The sequence below is a fragment of the Chiloscyllium punctatum genome, chromosome 19, assembly GCF_047496795.1.
Source record: "Chiloscyllium punctatum isolate Juve2018m chromosome 19, sChiPun1.3, whole genome shotgun sequence".
NCBI lineage: Eukaryota > Metazoa > Chordata > Chondrichthyes > Orectolobiformes > Hemiscylliidae > Chiloscyllium > Chiloscyllium punctatum.
The window spans coordinates 54,687,310-54,714,495 of record NC_092757.1 but is presented as its reverse complement, the minus strand read 5'-3'; the positions used below and the strand labels follow the sequence as shown (position 1 = coordinate 54,714,495).

At 43.9% G+C, this 27,186-nt stretch overlaps 1 long non-coding RNA gene and 1 other non-coding gene across 2 annotated transcripts; one reads left to right on the top strand and one right to left on the bottom strand.

Moving 5' to 3' along the window:
- Positions 1 to 748: 748 nt before the first annotated feature.
- LOC140491238 (uncharacterized) lies at positions 749 to 26,127 on the bottom strand. The gene is made up of 3 exons (XR_011963244.1): positions 25,795 to 26,127; positions 9,484 to 9,689; positions 749 to 1,785 (listed from the first exon to the last, which is right to left on the bottom strand). It is a non-coding gene; the product is annotated as an uncharacterized lncRNA (long non-coding RNA).
- LOC140491692 (U6 spliceosomal RNA) lies at positions 11,465 to 11,571 on the top strand. The gene has a single exon (XR_011963366.1). It is a non-coding gene; the product is annotated as a U6 spliceosomal RNA (small nuclear RNA).
- Positions 26,128 to 27,186: the final 1,059 nt, after the last annotated feature.

Sequence of the window (27,186 nt, the reverse complement as noted above, 5' to 3'; positions counted from 1 at the left end):
AATGATGCTACCCCAGATATTCTAATCAGAGTCACAGACCATTTTGAACAAAAAAGAAGAAACAAAAACAGAAACAAAAATTGCTGGAAAAACTCTGCAGGTCTAGCAGCATCTGTGGAGAGTGTTCAGGGATGTGTAGATTAGGTGCATCAAGGTGATGTTGTTAAAACAGGACAGTAAGGAATCATAGAATCCCTACAGTGTGGAAACTTGTTAACTTGATAACTTGGCATGATCCATATTAATTGGTACAGTTATGGAATATTTGTTATTTTGGTTAGACCTTGAGCATGCTTATACCTATCATATTATTCCATCTATTTGGTTTGTCTCCAGCACCACCTTATTTTTAATTTTTTGTAATTATCTCACAGCCTCAATTAATTCGATTATAGGTCTTCCCCTTCACTGACTGTTCAGCTATTGACACCTTAGTCGCCTGGAGGAAGAACGCCTCATCTTCCGCCTTGGAACACTTCAACCCCAAGGCATCAATGTGGACTTCAACAGTTTCCTCATTTCCCCTTCCCCCACCTCACCCTCGTTCTAAACTTCCAGCTCAGTAACTGTCCCCATGACTTGACCGGACTTGTCCTACCTGCCTATCTTCTTTTCCACCTATCCACTCCACCCTCTCCTCCTTGACCTATCACCTTCATCCCCTCCCCCACTCACCCATTGTACTCTATGCTTCTTTCTCCCCACCCCCACCCTCCTCTAGCTTATCTCTCCACGCTTCAGGCTCACTGCCTTTATTCCTGATGAAGGGCTTTTGCCCAAAACGTCGATTTCAAAGCTACTTGGATGCTGCCTGAACTGCTGTGCTCTTCCAGCACCACTAATCCAGAATCTGGTTTCCAGCATCTGCAGTCATTGTTTTTACCTTAGTCACATGTCTGACACTTTTGATCACCTGCAGAGACCTATTATTCAGTCTGTCGACACTGCACTCACACCATTTGTGTGATATTTTGATCTCTCTGCCCATTGATCTCTTTGCCTATAAATTCTGTGCTTTTCTTCATTTCACCTGATGAAGGAGCAGCATTTTGAAAGCTTGTTAAACCTGTTGGACTATAACCTGGTGTCATGTGATTTCTGGCCTTGTACACTCAAGTCCGACACTGGCAACTCCATGTTAGTAAGTCAGTAAGAGTGTATACATTTCATTGTTTGGTGAATTGGCTGGCTGAATTCAATAGTCTCGATATTTCCACTGTAAAATAATGTAGACAACTGAGTTGCTTGTTCCTCCAGACTCCCAGATATAGATCTGGACTCTTTCTTTAAAATCTCCATCCACTGATGAGTGGAATCACAGTCATATTATAAAACAAGGGTTAGGTTTAGCTGAAGAAAGATGGAGAGAGAGGAAGTTGTGCAGAAATTCCCTCTTTTACAATGCTGCGGATGTTTGAAAAACACAGAAGCTTGACTGGATCATAACTCACCTCTTCTTCAGCCAGTAATTCAACAATAACAGCATATTGCAATTGTAGCTTGATAGAATTAATTCTGAGAGATATCTTAAGGAAACTCTAAAACCAAAGGTTTGTTGTAAAGTGCAATCTTGAGTCCTGAAGAAAGTTTATACCCTGAAAGTTGCCATCGCCACCTCCTGATGCTGCTTGACTTGCTGTTTTCTTCCAGCCACCTGTTTTTCTACACCAGTCTTTCAAATAGTTTGTTTTCCACACGTTGGCTTCAGTAGATATCTCTGATCAGACAGGAAGAGAACTGATAACAATCCCAGGATTTTCCATTGCAATGAAATCAGTAATCCATCTGTGGGATATATGGGTGGTATAATTAGCATCGATCATTTTACTTTAGCTCAAAAATCACTTTAGTCTGTTTTTAAAATATCTGTTTTCTTAAAAAGTCCAATTTCTATTTCCAGCCAACTGATTAAAAATCAATGTTTGATATAGGCAGGTCTTTATAACAATTGACATTAGTCCATTTGTCTTAAACAGGTTACTGTTCTTGCCAAAGTAATTGGAAAAGGAATATAAATGAATCTGTTTCATCTTAGAATATTAAGTAACCTGTAGACCAGTGCTCCTTTTAAAGAGTAACTGATTTGATTCTATTTCCTTTTAAAACTGGCAACAGTATTATTTTATTTCATTTCCAATTTTTTCTCAAAAATTGTCCAACTTGGATTCTGTCTCTTGTCTCCTGTCCATTCTGTTTCTATCCTTCTCTAGACGTAGATGAAACATCAAAGCTGACAAATAAACCACCACTCAGTAAAGTGTTTTAGTGCAAATCTTCACAAATCTTATTCCGGTAAAGCACTGCTATCCACTTACTTTAAGAGCTCATTCTGTCACTGTTACTTTCTATTAAACTGCCTGATTTGTGAGATTTCTTCCTGTTCCAATTTTTGAATATTGTTTCTGTTCTAAGTGTGTTCTGTTGAGATGGTGATTGAGTTTAGCAACAGAAACATTGACATTCCAGCAAGACAGAGTGACCAATTATGGAAAGAATCTGAGGCAATTTGTGTAGTTCTAAGCAGCCATTGTTAATGGTGGGCCATGACATCCTCTCAAAAGTGTTCAGGCCCAATGTCACAAAACAATGCAAGATAACCACGCATGTTACATAGTCCCATAGACACCTACAGGTCCATAGCAGCTTGCAAAGTAACTTCTTTCACAAGTAAAGCAAGACAGCAAGGCTCCTTGCTCCATAACTAAAGTAATGACAGGAAGCTGGATCAGTCTTTGAGCTGTCCCCCTAAGGCCTCAATTAGCCCAGGGGTGGGTGAGCTATTGGATGGTTCTTTCACCACTATCAGCAGACGAGTGGAGTAGAGTGCAGCTATCAATTCTCTTATCCATACAAGGTGATATAGCTATTTGGCTAAGAGCCATAGAAGATGAATAGCTACTAAGTCCTAACCCTGAAGAGGCATTTGTCTGAACAAATGTAATATGTTACACGATAGCAGTAGATATAAGTGTATTGGTTAGTTTGACTTAAAAATGAAGGCAGGACTTAGGATGTCATGTTAAGGTTGTACAGGATGTTGGTGAGGCCACTTCTGGAGTACTGGGTGCAGTTGGGGTGAACTTGTCATAAGAAGGATACTATTAAACTGAAGAGGACTCAGAGAAGATTTACCAGAATGTTTGTGTCTGTGCTGGAGATTTTCATAACTTCTCCTGAATTCTGCACTCTTACCTCCTCCTTTAATTTGGGTTTTCTAATTTCCTCTGTAACTGAACAAATGTATTTCAACATTGTAACTGTCCCTGTATCCACCACTTCCTATGGCAGTTAATTCCACACGTGAACCACCCTGTGCAAAAAACAAACAGTAGCCCCTCATGTCCTTTTTAACTCTTTCTCCTCTCACCTTAAAAACAGGCCGCCTAGTTTTGAATTCTACCACACTATGGTCATTCACTTTTCATTTCTTGCGAACCACTACCAACCTGATTTTCCCAGTCCACCCACATATTGAAATCCTCCATGATTACTGTAACTTTGCCTTTCCTACACAGCTTTTCTATCTCCTGGTGTATCTTGCACCTGAACTCCTGACTACTGTTTGGAGGCCTGTACACATATCCAACAATTTTTTTTACCTTTGCGATTCCTCAATACTATTCACACAGATTCTAACACCATCTGACCATACTTTGTTTCATACTATAGATTTAATTTCATTTCTTCCTAATAAATCAACCCCACCTCCTCTGCCAGAATGTTGCCATGAATGGAAGGTTTGAGCTATAAAAATAGACTGGATAGGCTGTCACCTTTTTAACTGGAGCATAAGATCTTATTAAGGTTTATAAAATCATGAAGGGCATTAATAAAGTGACTGATAAGGGCCACTTTAGGTGACAAGGGTAGGGTGGGAGAATTCAAAACTAGGCGGCATGTTTTTAAGGTGAGAGCAGGAAGATTTAAAAAGGGCATGAGGGGCTACTGTTTGTTTTTTTACACAGAGTGGTTCATGTGTGGAATTAACTGGGCGGCATGGTGGCTCAGTGGTTAGCACTAGTGCCTCACAGCACCAAGGTCGCAGGTTCGATTCCAGCCTTGGGTGACTGTCTATGTGTTGTTTGCACATTCTCCCCATGTCTGCATGGGTTTCCTCCCACAATCCAAAGATGTGCAGGTCAGGTGAATTGGCCATGCTAAATTGCCCATAGTGTTGGGTGCATCATTCAGAGGGAAATGGATCTGGGTGGGTTAGTCTTTGGAGGGTCGATGTGGACTGGTTGGGCCGAAGGGCCTGTTTCTACACTGTAGGGAATCTAATCTAATCTAACTGCCGTAGAAAGTGGTGGATACATGGACAGTTACAACGTTTAAATACTTTAGTTCAGTTATAGGGGAAATTAGAAATCTCAAATTAAAGGAGGAGATAAGAGCACAGAATTGAGGAATGGTTATTAAAATCTTGAGCACAGATACATGTAGGACAGAGTGTTTGGAAAGGGTTAGCAATCAAACTTCAAGCACGCTGGACAAAAGAATGACAATGGGAAGAGGGATGGATTGGCAGGTATGACATGGATCCAACGAGCAGATGCTGCCTGAACTGCTGTGCTCTTCCAGCACCACTAATCCAGTATTTGATTTTCAGCATCTGCAGTCATTGTTTTTACCAGGTATGACATGGTAGGCATTATGGAGACATGAATGCAAGGGGATCAGTGCTAGGAGCTGAATATTCAAGGATACACATCCTATCAAAAAGATAGGCAGGTGGGCAGAGGGGTTGGGGTAGCCTTGCTAGGAAGAAATGAAATTAAATCAATAATAAGAAACAAAGTCGGGTCAGATGGTATTAGAAATGAGGAACCAGAAAGGAAAAAAACTGTGGTCAGGAGCTGGGGTGCAAGATACACCAGGAGAGAGAAAAGCTGTGTAGGAAAGGCAAAGTTAGAGAGATCATGGAGGATTTTCAATATGTAGGTGGACTGGGAAAATGAGGTTGGTAGTTGTTCGCAAGAAAAGGAATTAGTGGAATGACACCGAGATGGCTTCTTAGAGCAGCTTGGGGTGGAGCCCAACAGGAAACACGCAATACTGGAGTTAGTGTTGTGCAATGAGGCAGACTTGAGAAGGGAACTGAAGATGAAGGAAGCCTTACAAGGCAGTGATCATACGATGATTGAATTTACTCTGCAATTTGAGAGGGAGAAGATAGAATCAGAGCTAACGGTAAAGGCAACTGCAGAGGTATGAGGGAGGAGCTGGGTAGAGTTGACTGGGAGAGGAGCCTAGCAGGAAAGACAATGGAACAGCAATGGCAGGAGTTTCTGGGAATAATTCAGGAAACACAGCAGAGATTCATCCCAAGGAAAGGAAACATGGTACTGGAAGGATGAGGCAACCATGGCTGACTAGGGAAGTCAGGGATAGCATCTATTCATTTTAAAATAGTGTTGGAAAAGGAAAGACCAGATCTAAAAGTTGAAGTTCTAAATTGGAGAAAGGCCAATTTTGACAGTATTAGGCAAGAACTTTCGAAAGCTGATTGGAGGCGGATGTTCGCAGGTAAAGGGATGGCTGGAAAATGGGAAGCCTTGAGAAATGAGATAACAAGAATCCAGAGAAAGTATATTCCTGTCAGGGTGAAAGGGAAGGCTGGTAGGAATAAGGAATGCTGGATGACTAAAGAAATTGAGGGTTTGGTTTAGAAAAAGAAGGAAACATATGTCAGGTATCGACAGGATAGATTGAGTGAATCCTCAGAAGAGTATAAAGGCAGTAGAGTATACTTAAGAGGGAAATCAGGAGGGCAAAAAGGGGACATGCGATAGCTTTGGCAAATAGAGTTAAGGAGAATCCAGAGAGTTTTTATAAATATATTAAGGACAAAAAGGTAACTAGGGAGAGAATAGGGCCCCTCAAAAATTAGCAAGGCGGCTTTTGTGTGGAGCCGCAGAAAATGGGGGAGATACTAAATGAATATTTTGCATCAATATTTACTGTGGAAAAGGATATGGAAGATATAGACTGTAGGGAAATAGATGGTGACATCTTGCAATATGTCCAGATTACAGAGGAGGAAGTGCTAGATGTCTTGAAATGGTTAAAGGTGGATAAATCCCCAGATGTAGAGATCAGGTGTACTCAAGAACTCTGTGGGAAGCTAGAGAAGAGATTGCTGGGCCTCTTGCTGAGATATTTATATCATCGATAGTCACAGGTGAGGTGCCGGAAGACTGGAGGTTGGCAAACGTGGTGCCACTGTTTAAGAAGTCGGTAAAGACAAGCCAGGGAACTATAGACTGGTGAGCGTGACCTCAGCGATGGGCAAGTTGTTGGAGGGAATCCTGAGGGACAGGATGTACATGTATTTGGAAAGGCAAGGACAGATTAGGGATAGTCAACATGGCTTTGTGCGTGGGAAATCATGTCTCATAAACTTGATTGAGTTTTTTGAAGAAGTAACAAAGAAGATTGATGAGGGCAGAGTAGTAGATGTGATCTATATGGACTTCAGTTAGGCATTCAACAAGGTTCCTCATGGGAGACTGATTAGCAAGGTTAGATCTCATGGAATACAGGGAGAACTAGCCATTTGGATAAAGACTGGCTCAAAGGTAGAAGACAGAGGGTGGTGGTGGAGGGTTGTTTTTCAGACTGGAGGTCTATGACCAGTGGAGTGCCACAAGGATCCGTGCAGGGTCCTCTACTTTTTGTCATTTACATAAATGATTTGGATGCGAGCATAAGAGGTATAGTTAGTAAGTTTGCAGATGACACCAAAATTGGAGGTGTAGTGAACAGCGAAGAGGGTTACCTCAGATTACAATGGGATCTGGACCAGATGGGCCAATGGGCTGAGAAGTGGCAGATGGAGTTTAATTCAGATAAATGCGAGGTTCTGCATTTTGGGAAAACAAATCTTAGCAGGACTTATACACTTAATGGTAAGGTCCTAGGGAGTGTTGCTGAACAAAGAGACCTTGGAGTGCAGGTTCATAGCTCCTTGAAAGTGGAGTCACAGGTAGATAGGACAGTGAAGAAGGTGTTTAGTATGCTTTCCTTTACCGGTCAGAGTACTGAGTAGAGGAGTTGAAAGGTCATGTTGCGGCTGTACAGGACATTGGTTAGGCCACTGTTGGAATATTGCATGCAATTCTAGTCTCCTTCCTATTGGAAAGATGTTGTGAAACTTGAAAGGGTTCAGAAAAGATTTACAAAAATGTTGCCAGGGTTGGAGGATTTGAGCTGTAGGGAGAGGCTAAACAGGCTGGGGCTGTTTTCCCTGGAGCGTCGGAGGCTGAGGGGTGACCTTATAGAGGTTTACAAAATTATGAGAGGCATAGATAGGGTAAATAGACAAAGTATTTTCACTGGGGTCGGGGAGTCCAGAACTAGAGGGCATAGGTTTAGGGTGAGAGGGGAAAGATATAAAAGAGACCTAAGGGGCAACTTTTTCACACAGAGGGTGGTACGTGTATGGAATGAGCTGCCAGAGGAAGTGGTGGAGGCTGGTACAATTGCAACATTTAAGAGGCATTTGGATGGGTATATGAATAGGAAGGGTTTGGAGGGATATGGGCCGGGTGCTGGCTGGTGGGACAAGATAGGGTTGGGATATGTGGTCAGCGTGGATGTTTTGGACCAAAGGGTCTGTTTCCATGCTGTACATCTCTATGACTCTATGATTCTATAAAAGCAAAAGAGAAAGCATATAATGTGGTTTAGAGCAATGGGAAACCAGAGGATTGGGAAGCTCACAAAGACTAACAGTGGGCAACACAAAAATAAGCAGGGAGAAGATTAAATATGAGGATAACTAGTCAATAATATAAAGGAAGACTTCAGAGTTTCTTTAGACATATAAAAGGCAAAACAGAGGCAAATGTGGACTTTGGGCCATTGGAAAATGACGCTGGAGAGATAGCTGTGGGAACAAGGAAATGTCTGAGGAACTGAATAACTGCTTCGCTTCAGTCTTCATGCTCCCCACCAACCCCTTCTCCACACCTGGCATCTTCTCCTACTGCTGTAAGAGGTGCAAAGCCTGTGCCCACACCTACCCCCTCACCTCCATCCAAGGGTCCAACGATTATTCCACATCCAGCAGAGATTTACTTGCAGCCACACAAACCTCATTTGCTACATCCATTGCTCTCGATGTGGTCTCCTCTACATTGAAGAGACTGAGTGCACCCTCACAGAGTGGTTCAAGGAAAATCTCTGGTCAGTACAGACCAACCAACCCCACCTTCCTGTGGCCATCCATTTCAACTCCCCCTCCCACTCCCCTGAGGACATATCCTTTCTGGGCCTCCGCCACTATATCTCCCTATTCATATACCCATCCAGATGCCTTTTAAATGTTATAATTGTACCAGCCTCAACCACTTCATTTAGCAACTCTTTCCACACACACACCATCGTCTTCATGAAAGAGTTGTCCCTATGGTCCTTTTAAATCTTTCCCCTCTCACCTTAAATCTTTGCCTCTAGTTCTGGATTCCCCTACCTGGGAAATAGCTCTTGTCTATTTACCCTATTCATGTCCCTCATGATTTTATAAAATTCTATAAGGTCACCCCTCAACCTCCAACACTCCAGGGAAAACAGCCCCATCTATTCAGCCTCTCCATACAACTCAAACCCTCCAACCCTCCTTGTAACTATTTCCTGTATCCTTTAACATTTAACAACACAGGCGACTGACTGTGTGGAGTTTGCACATTCTCCCTGTGTCTGCATGGGTTTCCTCTGGGTGCTCTGGTTTCTTCCCACAAGTCCAAAGATGTGCAGTTTAGTTGAATTGGCCAAGCTAAATTGTCCTTAATGTTAGGGGTAAATGTAGGAAATGGGTCTGGGTGGGTTGCGCTTCGGCAGGTCGGTGTGGACTTGTTAGGCCAAGGGCCTGTTTCCACACTGTAACTAATATAATCTAACCTAAAAAAAATCTTTGCTATAGCAGGGAGACCAGAAATAAGGGGCTCATTTAACCTATTCAAAGGCCATTTGCTTACGTGGTTAATATGTGGCTGTATATTTCTGCAAGTTAGCTCTGCAGTGTAGGCAGTGTGCTCAGGCTGTACAATTGTGGATTAAATGCAAGTGTATACATTCCATCATCTCGGAACTTAGACACCAATTCCTAACACCTGTCAATCTTTCCCCAAGTTCGGTAATTCTGTAAACCAAACCCATCACTGCCTCAGTCGATCTGGTTGTCAGCTTCTATATTCTTACAGTATCTATTAAACAGAAACATGGAAAATGATGAAATAATTTAAATTGAAATCAATTCCTGTTTAACAAGGAATAAAATTTTAAACAACTTGCAATACATTTTCCTTTCTAATTTAAGCAAACATTTGCTTTATCATGAAGCCAGAACCCTCTAAATTAATGGAAATCTAGCAACAGAATTCACCCATTAAGAGGAGCAAATCTAGGCTGCCATTTTGTAAGGACCAGTGGTTCTATCTAACTCCAATACTAAAATAGTTCTATATCCCTTAATACACTTACATCCCCAGTAACAATGTATTTTCCTTTTAAACATCTAATTGATTCCTCTTCTCTTGCCTTCAGAGTCAAGCGTTCCAAATCTTTCCAATCCTTTGTCTGAAGTGATTTAATTCCTTAAAGGTTTAGGTCTGTCAACAAACTGCAGCAGCTCTGAATTCCCCTGGTGATGTCATCAATATTAAGTTCTGTGACTGAAAGGAAGGAGGCTGTGAAAACATAAAAGATTTGACAGATGCTTGAATTCCTCTGTAAAGCTCTGGTCTTACATGGACACTCTTTAAAGTGGATATATAATCACAGAGCCAAGAGCAATTAGAACCATGCCTGATTAAATAAAGTCCCCAAGAGTTCAACTAGTCTTAATAAGAAAAGAAGGCAAGGATTTTCATTTGAAAGCCAGGAAATTATCAGTGTTACGAGTGAACATAATGCATTCTTCTGATGATCTCCCCATCTGCTATTTTAGAATGGCATCAGCCATTTAGAATCCCAAAAGCAATGATTATAATCATTTGCAATCTCTTTTTTCCTGTGAGAATATGCCAGGGCATATAATGATTTATATCCACTCAATCATTCATGTTTCGGGTAAACTGATAAGCTAACTCACAGAAACAGTGCGTAAAGGAAGCTAGTGGCATTATTGTTGGACTGTCAATCTAGAGACCCAAGAGATGTTCTGGGGATCTGGGCTTAAATCCTGCCAGAACAGGTGATGGAATTTGAAATCAATCTTATAAAATGGAGAATTAAGAGTCTAATAATGATCATTGACAATTGTTGGAAAAACTCATCTGATTCACTAATATCCTTTAGGGAAAAAAATCTGCTATTCTTACCTGGTCTGGACTACATGTGACTCCAATGTAGCAATGTAATTAACTCTTACCTGTCCTCTAGGGAAGGCAATAAATGCTGACCTAGCCAGGTTCAACCTCATCCCACAGTGAATAAATAATTCACCCACAGATATCGGCTGCAGAGTGCAATGAGGAAAGCTGGGTAGGGTTACAAATTGGATTGATCTGACAGGATGCGATGGTACATGGAGCTTCCTTCTGTGCCGCATAGTTCTATGATCACTGAAAGCTAGGTTCTGGGTTAAATATACTGCACTCTCAACATTGTGCCAATGCTGTTCCTTTAACAAGGTTATGTTGTCTTTAGTTTGTTTTCAGAGGGGTCATAAAGTCATGGGTTCCGAGATATCTGGGTTTATCTGCTTGAAGTAGCTTCGAAGTTTAAGAATAAACACTTGTACAATGAAAGGGGAGTGGCCAGTTCTCACAGGTTTTAGCAGCCTGGCTGTTCAGGAGCTGCTGGGGATCCCAAAGAAACAGCTTCACTGGAAGGAGGTTCACTGTTATATCTCTCTGCCCCCTCTCTCTCTCCTGTGAGAACCTATGTCTGATTTTAACTTTTTTTGCCAAGGGGTTGTTATGGGGACTGCTGCAGGAATTTGGAACAGCATCATTAAGTTGTGATACTGTTTTTGACGTTTCGGGCAGGAGCCCGTCATCAGGAATGAGACTGGAGACCTCGGGGGTGGAGAGATAAATGGGAGGTGGGGCGGGGCCAGGGAGAAGGTAGCTAAGAGTACAATAGGTGGTTGGAGGAAGGGGTAAAGGTGATAGGTCAGAGAGGAGGGTGGACCAGATAGTTGGGAAGGAAGATTGGCAGGTAGGACAGGTCATGAGAATGGTGCTGAGCTGGAAGTTTGGAACTGGGGTAAGGTGGGGGGAGGGGAAATGAGGAGACTGGTGAAGGCCACACTGATGCCCTGGGGTTGAGGTGTTCCGAGTTGGAAGATGAGGCGTTCTTCCTCCAGGCGTCGGGTGGTGAGGGAGTGGTGGTGGAGGAGGCCCAGGACCTGCATGTCCTCGGCAGAGTGGGAGGGGGAGTTGAAATGTTCGGCCACAGGGCGGTGTGGTTGATTGGTGCGGGTGTCCCGGAGATATTCCCTAAAGCGCTCTGCGAGAAGGTGCTCACTTCGGCAGCACATATACTAAAATTGGAACGATACAGAGAAGATTAGCATGGCCCCTGCACAAGGATGAGACACAAATTCATGAAGTATTCCATATTTTTTAACCTTCTCGCAGAGCATTTCAGGGAACATTGCCGGGACACCAGCACCAATCAACCCCACCACCCCGTGGTCGAACATTTCAACTCCCCCTCCCACTCTGTCGAGGATATGCAGGTCCTGGGCATCCTCCATTGCCGCTCCCTAACCACCTGATGCTTGGAGAAGGAACGCCTCATCTTCCACCTTGGAACCCTTCAACTCCAGGGCATCAATGTAGGCTTTACCAGTTTCCTCATTTCCCTTCCCCCCACCTTACCCCAGTTCCAAAATGCCAGCTCAACACCATCCTCATGACCTGGACCATCTATCAATCTTCCTTTACACCTATCCGATCCACCCTATTTTCTGACCTATCACCTTTACCCATTCCTCCATCCACATATTGCACTCTCAACTACCTTCTCCCCCACCCACCCCATCCCATTTATCACTCCACCCCCGAGGTCTCCAGTCTCATTCCTGATGAAGGGCTCCAGCCTGAAACATCGATTTTCCTGCTCCTCGGATGTTGCCTGATCTGCTGTGCCAGTGCCACTCCAATCTTGACTGTAATCTCCAGTATCTGTAGTCCTCACTTTCACCTCGATTGGGTTTTCAAATAGTTATATTATTATGAATTTGGTTTTTTTTGTTTGTGTATAAATAATCTTTGTTTTATTTAAAACTGAGTGCTTGGGCCAGCCACATCACTCCTGGAATAGCCACTCTACATCTACTCAAAACAACTAGAAACGTTAGGGTCTAGGCTACCTTCTTGAAATATTTTGAGGGGCTCTGACCTGGTCCATAACACCATAAAAGGGTCTTGATGGTCTGATATTCTAGAAACCCCCATAGAGTGGGGATGGCATAGTGGCTCAGCAGTTAGCACCTGCCGTTTCACAGTAACAGAGACCTGTGTTTGATTCCACCCTCGGATGACTGGCTGAAGAATTTGCAATTCCCGTGTCTCCGTGGATTTCCTACGAGTGCTCTGGTCTCCTCCCACCATCCGAAGATGTGCAGGCTAAGTGGGTTAGCCATGGGAAATTCAGGTTAGGGAGGTCGGTCCGGGTGGGATGCTCTTCAGAGGGTCAATGTGGAATCGATGGGCCAAATGGCCTGTTTCTACACCATAGGGATTAGGTAAGGGTAGCCTGGAGTTTACAGCCGGTATATCAGTGAGGCTAACAGAGCTTACCATTATTCAAGAGTAAATTACACAGCAATTCTGGCAGCCACACTGGGGTAGTTTGATAGGCTGAGTTCCCTTCTCCTTTAGAAGCCTCACAATAGCAAAACCTTATTGGAAGTTTCAATATTAAAACACATGAGGACCATTAACATTATGGAACTTAACCCACTAAATGGCTCAGAAAAGCCCGGACTTTTGTGTATTCAATTCTGAGTTACATTTCAATAGCACTTAATCTCCACGAAACGTTCTGCCACTGAATACTTTCTTGTTAAAGTATGGAAACGTATTTATCCGATTTTATTTAGCTGGATATACTATAAGTCTTTTTGGCTTTATTTTCCTCTTTCTCATCTTCCTCTATTGCTTTCCTCCCAGTTATTTCCTTCCCGCTTACATGATTTGGTGTTTAATTAAATATTCCAACTTACACTTCCTGGTTTAGACTCTAAGTGTCTCAGCAAGATCTCTTAACTGTACCTGTTAAGGGGAGACCCACTTGTATTGGTTACATGGCTCCCAGACTTCCTCCAGTGCTGTGAGTTAGGGTTAGGGTGTTCTAAAGCCTATGGAAGGTGTGTATGTGAGTGGACATATAATGTATGGCCAGCAAGGTTCGTTCACAGCTGATACCAATTCCTGGCCAGTTGTTAAAGTTCACTCAAATATTGAAGGAGGTTGATCAGAGCAGAGATGAATCTTGAATTACTGTCACGCTGAAGTTGATGTGAAATCAATTTCAAGTTGGCATCCTCATTCTGAATGAGACTCTTTTTTGACTTTCCAAAATAATTTGCAGATGACATTTTATGCAAAGTGCATGAGGTTTGTTGCTTCAGTTCCTTGAGAATTTGAAGCTGAAAATCAGTAACGGTTTAAAAACGTTTCAAATGAGTTTTCCTCCAAACTTCACAGAATTCTACAAGTTACGTAATTTCTGGATGTTGTTAAGATTTTTTCAGACACTCCAATGTCAGCTACAGTTCAATTGGCAGCACTTTTGCCACCAAACCAGTTCTAGGTTCGAGTTCCACTCTAGGTCTTCAGCGTTGGCACTCCAGTGCAGCACTGAGGGAGCCCCACACTGTTGGAAGTGCCATCTTTCAGATGAGATGTTAAACTAATGTTCCATCTGCCTCTTCAGGTGGGTGTAAAAAGATCCAGTGGAATTATGCTGATGAAAAACAGGGAAGTTATTGAGCGTTTAAGCCAATATCCATCGCTCAATTCATTTTACACAAACAAATTGGGTTTGAATCTTACGATTTTTGTCTATGTGTCAGTTTTGGTAAATGTCACAGAGGATTTCACTCCAAGGGGCCAAGTGAGTTTTCTGGCTGTACGTTATCAAGTGCACACCATTAATTACTTTCCCTGCCCCATGGCACCCCTCTCATGTGATTTTTATCATTCATCGTACCCAGATCAACCTACCCTGCCAGGATATCCCTGAAATGACCGACATCCTTGATGCCAGCCCTGTTGTGCACCAGAATTGGCACTGCCAGTCCCCGAGCTGCCCTGCACAATCCCTGACAGTTGCCCCGGGTATGCCAGGCAGAGGATATGGGCACCTGTTGTGCGGGAGGGGTCCTCGAGATCCTGCTGGACACAGGTGATGCAGATGTGGGATGTCCTCTTCCCCCAGGCCCAGCAATGGAGGCTACAGTCCCAGCCCGGGCTGAGGTTGCCACACAGGTCAATGCAGTCTGCAGGATTGCACACCAACGTTGGGAGAATGTCAATGACCTTCTCCATTCCACCAGTGTAAATGGCACCATCTTCTCTCTGATACCTCACTCTCACGCTCTGTCTCTGCTATTTCACCCAGCTCCCATCAAAGCTCTGCCTCTACCACTCTCACTATTGCCTGCACCTTCTTCCCCCACACATTGTGGACTATCAGAGGTTACCTTTGACTTGCTATGCCAAGACTGGAGGCTATCTCTGCATTCTTCTGACAACCATGACAAGCTTCCTGCCTTTGTATTGGTGCTAAATGGCCTGGTGTGCCTGGCTGAGAGGCAAGATTGCAAAAAGGCAAGGTGAGGCAGCAATGCTGTGAACATCCAGGTATTCTTAAAGGGAGTGCTCGTTGTGACGGTGAACAAAGAGTCTGAAGACCAGCCTGATGCAGTCCTCCAGCATCACACTCTCGACTCTGATCTCCAGCATCTGCAGTCCTCACTTTCTCCTGGTCCAATCCATGAGCTGGGTGTGTCCCCCTGAGCACATGGTGTCCCTGCAGCAACAATCAGAGTACAGTGGTATGCTGTAAGTGGTTGAAGCTGGACCATGAGGGTTCTTGGAGGCTGGTATATACCTGTCACCAGTATGAGGACATGCGCTACACAGGGCCTGCCCTGAAATGTTGGTGTTTGGTGTCCAACACAGAGCTTCTTTAGGGTGAGCTGAGATGGCCAGCTACTCATTCTAACTTCCACGACATGTACCTCAGCATCAAGTTTGCTTATGTCGGGTGGTCCTATAGAAAGCTACATATTAAAGAAGCGAGATCTGGAGTTAACAGATCAATAATCCCTCTTAATAGGCAAGTTGCCACTGCCTAGTGAGACTCTCATCTCACAAACAAAAGCCAAAATTGCTGGAGAAACTCAGCAGTTCTGGCAGCATCTGTGGGGAGAAAGCAGAGTTAACATTTCAGATCCAGTGAACTTGCTTCAAAACTGATTGTTGTAAGGAAAAGGTTGCAGTGTATGATCTGGAGGTTCCGGGATTGGACTGGGACGGACAAAGTTAAAAATCATGCAACACCATGTTATAGTCCAACAGGTTTATTTGGAACTAGCTTTCGAAGCGCTGCTCCTTCATCAGGTGGTTGTGGAGCAGAATCATCAGACACAGAACTTATAGCAACAGGATTGTAGTGACATAGAATGTAATATTAAACAAATTTAGCTCAAGTCTTTCATCTTTTAGAATGACCAAGTTACTTTCAGTTCTTTCATAAGTAAATCCCAGAACTTTTTTTAAAGTTACATTCTCAAGATAACTTTTAACAATGGGTGTCATCTCAGCTCAGATAATGTAGTGAAGGTGTGAAGTTAAAGTCTGTCTGCGTACCAATGTTAGGTCAGACTGATTCCATTTCTAAAGTAGAAGTGACCGAATCTTACATACATTTATGCAGTTTTTGTGCAAAATAAGTATAATTTTGCAAGTACAAATTCACCCACAAACGTATATGTGTGTGTGTATATGTGTGTGTGTGTGTGTGTGTGTGTGTGTGTGGGTGCAGGGGAGACCGAGTGAGTGTGTGCATGTAGGTGTGTGTGTGGTGCTGTGAGTGTCTGCAAGACAGTGTGTGTCTGTGTGTGTGAGCGTAACAGGGTATAGGTTTGTGAGAGGGTGCATGTGTGGCTGTGAGTGTGGGGTGTGTGTGCATATGAGAGAGAGATTGTGATTGAGAGAGGGTTTGCATGAGTGTGGGTCTGGAGGAGTGTGTGTGTGTGTGTGCACGCGCTTATGTGCATGTGTGTATGAGAGAGTGTATAGTGGAGTGGGGTCACCTATAGTGTGACATGAACCCAAGGTCCTGGTTGAGGCCATCCCCATGGGTATCAAACTTGGCTATCAGCTCTGCTCGGAGAAAGTGAGGACTGCAGATGCTGGAGATCAGAGCTGAAAATGTGTTGCTGGAAAAGCGCAGCAGGTCAGGCAGCATCCAAGGAGCAGGAGAATTAATGTTTCGGGCATGAGCCCTTCTTCAGGAATGAGGAGAGTGTGCCAAGCAGGCTAAGATAAAAGGTAGGGAGGAGGGACTTGGGGGAGGGGCGTTGGAAATGCGATAGGTGGAAGGAGGTCAAGGTGAGGGTGATAGGCCGGAGTGGGGGTGGGGGCGGAGAGGTCAGGAAGAAGATTGCAGGTTAGGAAGGTGGTGCTGAGTTTGAGGGTTGGAACTGAGACAAGGTGGGGGGAGGGGAAATGAGGAAACTGGAGAAATCTGAGTTCATCCCTTGTGGTTGGAGGGTTCCTAGGCAGAAGATGAGACACTCTTCCTCCAGCCGTTGGGTTGCTATGGTCTGGCGATGGAGGAGTCCAAGGACCTGCATGTCCTTGGTGGAGTGGGAGGGGGAGTTGAACTGTTGGGCCACGGGGTGGTTGGGTTGGTTGGTCCGGGTGTCCCAGAGGTGTTCTCTGAAACATTCCGCGGCCTGTCTCCCCAATATAGAGGAGGCCACATTGGGTGCAGTAAATGATGTGTGTGGAGGTGCTGGTGAATTTGTGGCGGATATGGAAGGATCCCTTGGGGCCTTGAAGGGAAGTAAGGGGGGAGGTGTGGACGCAAGTTTTGCATTTCTTGCGGTTGCAGGGGAAGATGCCGGGAGTGGAGGTTGGGTTGGTGGGGGGTGTGGACCTGACAAGGGAGTCACAGAGGGAGTGGTCTTTTTGGAACACTGATAGGGGAGGGGAGGGAAATATATCCTGGTGGTGGGGTCCGTCCGGAGGTGGCGGAAATGACGACGGATGATATGATGTATATGGAGGTTGGTGGGGTGGTAGGTGAGGACCAGTGGGGTTCTGTCCTGGTGGCGATTGGAGGGGCAGGGCTCAAGGGCAGAGGAGCGGGAAGTGGAGGAGATGCGGTGGAGAGCATCGTCGATCATGCCTGGGGGGATATTGTGGTCTTTGAAGAAGGAGGCCATCTGGGTTGTTCGGTATTGGAACTGGTCCTCCTGGGAGCAGATGCGGCGGAGACGAAGGAATTGGAAATATGGGATGGCGTTTTTACAGGGGGCAGGGTGGGAGGAGGTGTAGTCTAGGTAGCTGCTCGGCCACTCTGCATTGTTGCTTGTCATGAAGTCCTCCTTGAAGGATGGTCACCCAAAGGTTTGAGGTCGAAAGTCCCTGACCGCTGAAGTGTTCCTTGACTGGGAGGGAACACTCCTGTCTGGTGACTGTTGTGTGGTGTCCATTCATTGTTGCTGCAGCCTCTGCTCATTCACACCAAAATAGCATGCCTCAGAGCATCCTGGCCTGCTGCGTATGAGATAGACAATGTTGACCAAGTCACATGAGTACCTGCTGAATATATGGTAGGTGGTGTCCCTATAGATGGTGACATCTTGCAAAATGTCCAGATTACAGAGGAAGAAGTGCTGGATGTCTTGAAACCTATAAAGGTGGCCTCTATCCAAGGCCCTAAAGGAGCCTTCCACATCCATCAAAGTTTTACTTGCACATCCACTAATATCATTTATTGTATCCATTGCTCCCGATGCGGTCTCCTCTTCATTGGGGAGACTGGGCGCCTCCTAGCAGAGCGCTTTAGGGAACATCTCCGGGACACCCGCACCAATCAACCACACCGCCCCTTGGCCCAACATTTCAACATCCCCTCCCACTCTGCCGAGGACATGGAGGTCCTGGGCCTCCTTCACCGCCGCTCCCTCACCACCAGTCGCCTGGAGGAAGAACACCTCATCTTCCACCTCGGACTTCAATGTGGACTTCAACAGTTTCCTCATTTCCCCTTCCCCCACCTCACCCTAGTTCTAAACTTCCAGCTCAGTAACTGTCTCCATGACTTGTCCAGACTTGTCCTACCTGCCTATCTCCTTTTCTACCTATCCACTCCACCCTCCCCTCCCTGACCTATCACCTTCATCCCCTCCCCCACTCACCCATTGTACTCTATGCTACGTTTTCCCCACCCCCACCCTCCTCTAGCTTATCTCTCCACGCTTCAGGCTCACTGCCTTTATTCATGATGAAAGGCTTTTGCCCGAAACGTCGATTTCGAAGCTACTTGGATGCTGCCTGAACTGCTGTGCTCTTCCAGCACCACTAATTCAGAAGGTGGATAAATCCCCAGGACTTGATCAGGTGTACCCAAGAACTCTGTGGGAAGCTAGAGAAGTGATTGCTGGGCCTCTTGCTGAGATATTTGTATCATTGATAGTCACAGGTGAGGTGCCGGAAGACTGGAGGTTGGCAAACATGGTGCCACTGTTTAAGAAGGGCAGTAAAGACAAGCCAGGGAACTATAGACCGGTGAGCCTGACCTCGGTGGTGGGCAAGTTGTTGGAGGGAATCCTGAGGGACAGGATGTACATGTATTTGGAAAAGTAAGGACTGATTAGGGATAGTCAACATGGCTTTGTGCATGGGAAATCATGTCTCACAAACTTGATTGAGTTCTTTGAAGAAGTAACAAAGAAAATTGATGAGGGCGGAGTTGGAGATGTGATCTATGTGGACTTCAGTAAGGCATTTGACAAGGTTCTCCATGGGAGACTGGTTCGCAAGTTTAGATCTCATGGAATACAGGGAGAACTAGCCATTTGGATACAGAACTGGCTCAAAGGTAGAAGACAGAGGGTGGTGGTGGAGGGTTGTTTTTCAGACTGGAGGCCTGTGCCCTGTGGAGTGCCACAAGGATCAGTGCTGGGTCCTCTAATTTTTGTCAATTACATAAGTGTTTTGGATGCGAGCATAAGAGGTACAGTTAGTAAATTTGCAGATGACACCAGAATTGGAGGTGTAGTGGACAGTGAAGAGGGTTACCTCAGATTACAACAGGATCTGGATCAGATGGGCCAATGGGCTGAGAAGTGGCAGATGGAGGTTAAGTCAAATAAATGCAAGGTGCTGCATTTTGGGAAAGCAAATCTTAGCAGGGCTTATACGCTTAATGGTAAGGTCCTAGGAAGTGTTGCTCTACAAAGAGACCTTGGAGTGCAGGTTCATAGCTCCTTGAAAGTGGAGTCACAGGTAGATAGGATAGTGAAGAAGGCAGTTGGTATACTTTCCTTTATTGGTCAGAGTATTGAGTACAGGAGCTGAGAGGTCATGTTGTGGCTGTACAGGACATTGGTTAGGCCACTGTTGGAATATTGTGTGCAATTCTGGTCTCCTTCCTATTGGAAAGATGTGAAACTTGAAAGGGTTCAGAAAAGATTTACAAGAATGTTGCCAGGGTTAGAGGATCTGAGCTATAGGGAGAAGCTGAACAGGTTGGGGCTATTTTCCCTGCAGCGTCGGAGGCTGAGGGGTGACCTTATAGACGTTTACAAAATTATGAGGGGCATGGATAGGATAAATAGACAAAGTCTTTTCCCTGGGGTCGGGGAGTCCAGAACTAGAGGGCATAGGTTTAGGGTGAGAGGGGAAAGATATAAAAGAGACCTAAGGGGCAACTTTTTCACACAGAGGGTGGTACGTGTATGGAACGAGCTGCCAGAGGAAGTGGTGGAGGCTGGTACAATTGCAATACTTATGAGGTATTTGGATGGGTATATGAATAGAAAGGGTTTGGAGGGATATGGACCGGGTGCTGGCAGTTGGGACTAGATTGGGTTGGGATATCTGCTCGGCATGGACGGGTTGGACTATAGGGTCTGTTTCCATGCTGCACATCTCTATGGCTCTATGACATGTAATAGTGGTATCCGTGTCGACAGTGTGACATGTCTTGCAGTGTCTCTCTCATACGCAAGTTCTCTCTCAAAAATTGCATAAATCCATGTAAGATTTTGTAACTAGGAGAAAATGAGGACTGCAGATGCTGGAACTCAGAGTCAAGAGTGTAGTGCTGGAAAAGCACAGCAGGTCAGACAGCATCTGAGGGGCAGGGGAGTCGACATTTTGGTCATAAACCCTTCATCGGAGCATTTTGTAACTCCTTTAGCAATAGAATCAGTCTGACCTACCATTGGGACTCAGACAGACTTCACACCTTCAATGCATTATCTGGGTTGAGATTATACCTATTGTTAAATGTTATCTTGAGAATCTTTAAAATGTTCTGGGATTTACATATGCAGGAACTGAAAGTAACATGGTCATTCTAAAAGATGAAAGGCTAATATTACATTCCGTGTCACTGCAATCCTGTTGCTATAAATTCTGTGTCTTATGATTCTGCTCCACAACCACCTGATGAAGAAGCAGTGCTTCGAAAGCTAGTGATTCCAAATAAATCTGTTGGACTATAAACTGATGCTGTGTGATTTTTAACGTTGGAATATATGTTAAAGAAGAGGTGGGGGAGGGGAAGGAATAAATGATGGGTGCAGATGGAGCCCAGAGAGAGAGAGAGAGAGAGTTAGGTGGACAAAGGAGTGGCTAAAGGTCAGCCTGCGAGACTGAAGAGCTGCTAATGGGAACAATTTGTAGCTGACAATGTGTTGTTTGTGGTACCCCATGTGATATCAAGGCCTGGAGTGTGGGGGTGTTAGGGTAAGGACATGGGAGGAGGTATTCAGGCCTTAAAAGTTTTGAACATGAGGTTGAGTTCAGAAGGATGCAGGGTTCCCAAGCAGAAAATGAGATGTTGTTCTTCCAGCTTGCACTGAGCTTCGCTGGAGCATGGCAACAAGCCTGAGACAGAGACATTGGCAGCAGAATACGATAATGTGCTGAAGTGGCAGAATCTCACCTTGGTGCCCAGAACCTCACAAAACAATGCAGAGAATTGATCCTGGTATAGTGTTAGGCCTCACTGGATTCTGTTGTGATTCTGCCACATTTCTTACAGTAACCCACATCATTCAAGTCACTCTAAGTTTCTGCCCATTATTTGGTCACTATCCTGTTGTTAAACATACAACATTAAAAAAAATTCATGGCAGAATATGGATATTAGTCTATGATGAAAATAGAACAGAAGCAGAAAGGATGAAGTGCTGCACCTCACTCAGCTACCTCCTCATTTGTGAATGGGTCATTATTATGGGACAGAAATGATCAGCAGCAATGCAGCTGTAGAAATGCTAAATGTGTTCACATAAAATTCTACTCTCTGCACTCTTAATAATGACACAAACTTGTTTATGAGGAACTGGCCAAAGCTTATTGAAGTGGTGCAGAGAATAATTTGCTATAAGTACATAATATCAAGTAACCAACAATGATTTCCACCCAACTAATGGAACAAGAGAGGCATTTATAACTATAATATGGAAATTACAATTGCCCTTATTCTCATATGAACATCTTGTGTGTTGTTTCCGCAGTATTTTAATGAGTGCAAGAACCAGGCAGTTCTACAGCAGGGTGGTTAATCCATGGTGCCAGCTTTGTTTTAATAGCGCCAGTTTTATTCCCAAGGGTAACTGGAAACCTAGCCTCACATTTTAAGCTGTAAAGAGGCATTGTTGGCTATTTCCTTGTGACATATACAGCCCAGATGCACTTAAGAACAGTTTCTGTATTCAGATTGGATATTCATAGAGATGCTAATGGTTTGAATGCCTCTCATTATCAGCATCATAAGCACACTGTTGAAAAATGTGCAGAGGATTAGCAAATAAAGTAGTTTGATTCCAGTAAACTGATGTGCTATGAATCCTCCTTGAATTGACTTACCTTCAAACAGAACACGGCCACCTGTATCAAATATCTGACTTCAAACCATACTGGACCTACAGGCAGAAGAAAGGCTCAAAAAGACTTACATTTATATAGCACCTTTCACAAAGTTTGATGTTATAGAAGTTTATAAAATAATGAGGAGTATCAATAGAGTTAGTGGTAGGTGTCTTCTCCGTAGATTAGGGGCACATTTTTAAGGCGAGAGTAGAAAGAATAAAAAGAAACATGACGGGCAAATCCTTTTACATGGGGGTGCCTCATATGCAGAATAAACTTCTGAGGAAGTGGTAGATATTGGTACAATTACAATGTTTAAAAGGCATTTGGATGTGTACATGAATAGGAAAGGTTTGGAGGGATATGGGCTAGGAGCATACAGGTGGAGCTAGTTAAATTTGGGATTATGGGTCAGCACGGACTGGTTAGACAAAAGACCTGTTTCCGTGCTGTGTGACTTTATGACTCAATGTACTTTATCACAGAAGAAACACTTACAAAGTGTGATGACTATTGTGCTGTGATAATGTAGCAGTGAAAGTGTTCACAGCAAGTTGTCACAATCAGTGATTGAATAAATGACAAGATCATTTCTTTTCGACATTGTATGATAAATAAGAATTGTGCAGTACACAGGAATAAACACTGCAGTGTTGTGGGATCTTACATCTCCATGTGGTTTTAAGATGTCATCTCTGAAAGTGGAGGACTTCCTCAGCACCGCAGTGGCTTTTCAACTGGGAAGATATGTTTAAGTTTCCAAAATAAAAGCTAAGCCACACAGTGTTCCTACTCAGAAATGAGCAATGTTACCAAATAAGTCTGACAGAGTCACCTCAAAGTTTATAGATTTAGGCTAGATTCATCCGGAACTCTCAAGCTGGTGGTACATTGTAACACAAACAGTGCTCATGGCATTAGACCCTGACAAAGAAAATCTGTTGCTGGTAGCTGCAGACCGATAGTGAATTTGTCAGCGTTCACTGAAGCTGGCAGGAAGACCTCTATTTTCAGATTATGGTTGACTGCATGTATTCTTGGTGCTTGGAGCTGACACCAACACACAGAGTGCAAGAAAGCACATCAACTTTAATGTGACAGGGCTTCCTGGATGCAGCCGTTTTCTGGAGTGGGGGAAGGGCGTGAAATGGATGCGATTTGGAATGTGCTTGCTGGATGTCAGAGTTATATTTCCCCTTCTGCATTGATGCACACCCAAACCGATTTGACACAGTGCAACACTATCTTTATTCTGGGATCTCATGTTTAATTCTGAATACTGGAGCAAGTGATTGTTCTTGTTGGAAGCAGAGTCAGAGCTTACTGCACAGCACCATGGGGAGTTTATCTGTGCAGGGGAAAGAATGACATGATAATAGTGAGAAGGGTCTCGATAGTGAGGTGAACAGACTTGCATTCCTGTCACGACACTCTTCAATTTGGTGGAGAAACAGGCTATTCAACCATCAAATGTCAGCTGGGAAAGGGCTCAGTGCAATCCCACTTCCAAACTCTTGGTCTATAGCACTTTATTCCAAGTGAATCTCCAAGTGCTTTCTCAAGGTGATGAGGATTTCTGCTTTTTCCAATCTTTCCGACTGTGAATTCCAAAACCAGATGAAAATCTTTTTCCTCAGCTGCCCTTTGCTCTGTTTCCCTGGAGTGATTGGAACTGGGTTGACGTCATTGATTATAAGGTCATTGTCCCAGGTCAATCACGCCAATCAATCAAGAAAGCCTTGGCTGACTAATAAAACCAGGAGAATCCCTCTCACCTTTTTCATTCACGTAGGCATTGCCCCTAAAGAGGAGGGCACCTCTTATCACTCGGATGTTTTTTCTTCCTTGTAGTGGAATGTGAATAAAGCTTTCTGCGCTCATTGTTTCTTCATTGTGTCCTACACCCACACACACACGACATGGGAGCTGGGGAGAAATAAGCACTACTGCTGTTTGCCAGTAGTGAGGGGGTTCTACAAAAGAAAACCAAGAGACTCCCCCCTCACCTTTTTGATCATGTAAGCATTGCCGCTAAAGAGATGGGTAATGCTTGTCACTTGGCCACTCAGGTGGAATGTGAATAAAAATTTCTGCACTTGATGTTTCTTCACTGTGTCCTAAACCCACACGCACGTGACATGGGTCCTGGGCAGAAATAAGCACGACTAAGAAGAAAAGAAAAATTATTTTACCAGGAGATTACATCTATTGTTTTATTGTTTCAGTACTTTAAGGTGGGATTTGAGGTTAACTGACATTTTCCTGTGAATTGGTTGTACAGTGGGGTTTGGATTTGGCCTTGCCTCCCTTTTCCCCTGTAAATTGCTGTTTATTGTTCACTGTTGACTGTTTGTATTTTTGTACAGTTTAATTTAAAAAAAGGAAAAAAAAAATAACCAGGAGATGAGAATGTCCTCAGCTGAGGTGATTGACCCTGAGCTGGCTGGTCATAGCCAGTGTACTGTGTACAAGAAAATAAAGGGTGACTTGGTGACAGGATACCAGCCTCTGTGCAGTTATTGCAGTCCCCAGTGTTTGGCCTCTCTGCTAAATGAAAGGTGTCTTTTCTATCCACTCCATCTAAATGCTTGTACTTATAGAAGCCTCAATTAAATCAACAGCCCTCAGCATCCACTGTTCCAAACCAAACAATACCAACGTCGCAGTATTCCCTCAGAATTACATTTTTCTTGAAGGACAACATCCCCAAAAGCACCTCTGCACTCTCTCAATTGAAATCACATCCTATTTGTAATGTGGCACCCTGTACTGCACACAGTACGTTGGTTGTCACCTAAATCCTGCTTCATGGTGTACTATTATAATGTAGTTTATTCTATACCTCGGCTAATGAAAGGAAGGATTCTTAGGTCTTCTCAACCACCTTACCTACCTGTCCTGCTACTTTCTGTGCTTTATGGATATACACTCTATCCTGATCCTCTGCACCTCTCCATGTCCAACCATTCTCTGATTTTGTTGGCCTTCTCAAAATGCAGAACCTCACACTTCTCCACATTAACTCCATTTCTCATTTTTCTGCCACACGACCAGTCCATTGATATCTTCCTGTAATCTTTCAGCTTTTTTTCTTACTACCAACCAGAGGGGAAAATCTGTTTTATATCATCTGTAATGTTGTTGAACACATTTCCTGCATTTAAGTCTAACTCATTGACATATATCTCAAACAGCAAGCAATCTAGTACTGAGTCCTGCAAAACTCTCCTGGAAACAGTGTAACATTCATAAAATTTTCTGTTTCCCGCCACGGAGTCAATCTTGGATCCAACTTGCTGTGTCCCCAGTTAGATCCACAGGCGTTTGTTTTTGCTGTGTCTCACTGTCAGTATGTCAGTGTACAGATTACATCATATCACCACTGTATTGGAGTGCGTGACCTGAAGTTATAAAGGTCTCATGCTCCATTTTACCTTGGATCAATTGAAGTATGACACTTTACCTCTTAGTTATTTAAGATAAACTTGGATTTTTTTTGTTTGAAGAACGTAATGTTTGTACATAACAGTGAGTTATATTAAATGACTACTGCGTTCTTTAATGCAGTGGAATTCCGGTCCAGTTTCTTATGTTACAGAGATTACATAGGCACTGTGATAGCAGATACAACACTCTGTGGAAGGTAAATGCACACCGTTATGTAGAACCTGATCATAACCTTCCTAAAATTCCTACTACAATAAACATGACTCACCCACTCTTGTCGTTACATCTTCAAAAATTCCAACTGTCAGCCAGACAGCATTTGCTCAATACATCCATGGTGATTTGGTTAATGGTGAATTATCCTGTCTCTCAGAACATTTTCAGTAGATTAGAATAATTTTTTTATTGCCATTTGTACTCCATTGCAGTGTACAGTGAAAAGCTTTTATAATGCCTGCCTTCTTATGGCGACATCCTTGGCGCAAGTACCTAGGTGCAATTCTTCAATGCAGCAGACGAGAAAAAGTAGTTGCATTACTTTACAGAGTTGAAAATTAAGTTAAAAATAGGACATCATTCAAGGGTTGACATTACAGTAAGGGAGGAAGTTTCAAATAGACATTACAGTGTAGCAGCTCAGCACAGGGCCACGCCAGATCCCATTCCAACAGGTGTCCCTGCTCTGCTCCAATTCCCAGACTGCTCGGTACCGGCACTCAGCTGTCCCAAGATAAATTCCAGGACTTTGTGCCACACCCCATCTTCGCCCAGGGCTCACTGCCTGTGTTCTGCTCCAGGGCTGCTTCCCCATAGTGCTCTGGTACACGCAGCCCATGCCCACTGCTAAGGTTAAGCAGATTACTTTCTAATTACACTACTCTCCCTTTCTCTTCTCCTCCGTAATGCTGTCTTCGTCCCATTCCATGTTGCCCTCTGTTCTCCACTGCTGCTCAGTGCTGCCCTCTGCAGCTCACCAGTTCCCCACATTGAGGCCTGCTACTCTCTCCTGTCCCTCACTGTCATGTGCTACTCTCTACAACTCAGAGAAAACCAACACTTCAAACTTTCTGGTTCAGGGAGGGATTTGATCCCTCAGTCTACACCTTTCACATATACCAGGGAAGATTTTCAGTAATTAGGTAGCTTTCTAAGATTTGGCATCATTTTATTATTGACCAATGATGAACAATTCCATATATTCTCACAGTTTTTTCAGCACAGAAAGAGACCCCTTCAACACATTCTATCAATGCCGGTTATCAAACATCCATGCATTCTAATCCCATTTTCCACTATAATACATTACACAACATACTGTGGAAGAATAAGTGCACATCATATTCTTCATTGGTGGAAGTCAGCCATTGGCTTTGTCACTGCTGTTTTCCAGGCACAGAGTCTTCATGAATGTTTGCACAATTCACCAGCAGCCTGTTACAAACCTAGTTGAATCGCTATTTAATTATTGTTAAAGTCACCTGCTCCCCTCCAGATTATTGGAAATTTGAAAAGTCCCATGCTACACCCTCTTTCATGTCCCCAACTCCACACTGTACCCCAAGCTGACTCCTTCATCTTCTGAACTGTCAAACACTTTAACGTCTTCAGTCGTCCCTCCTACAATTAACAGAATTTTACAGCAAACTTGATTTCACCTTCT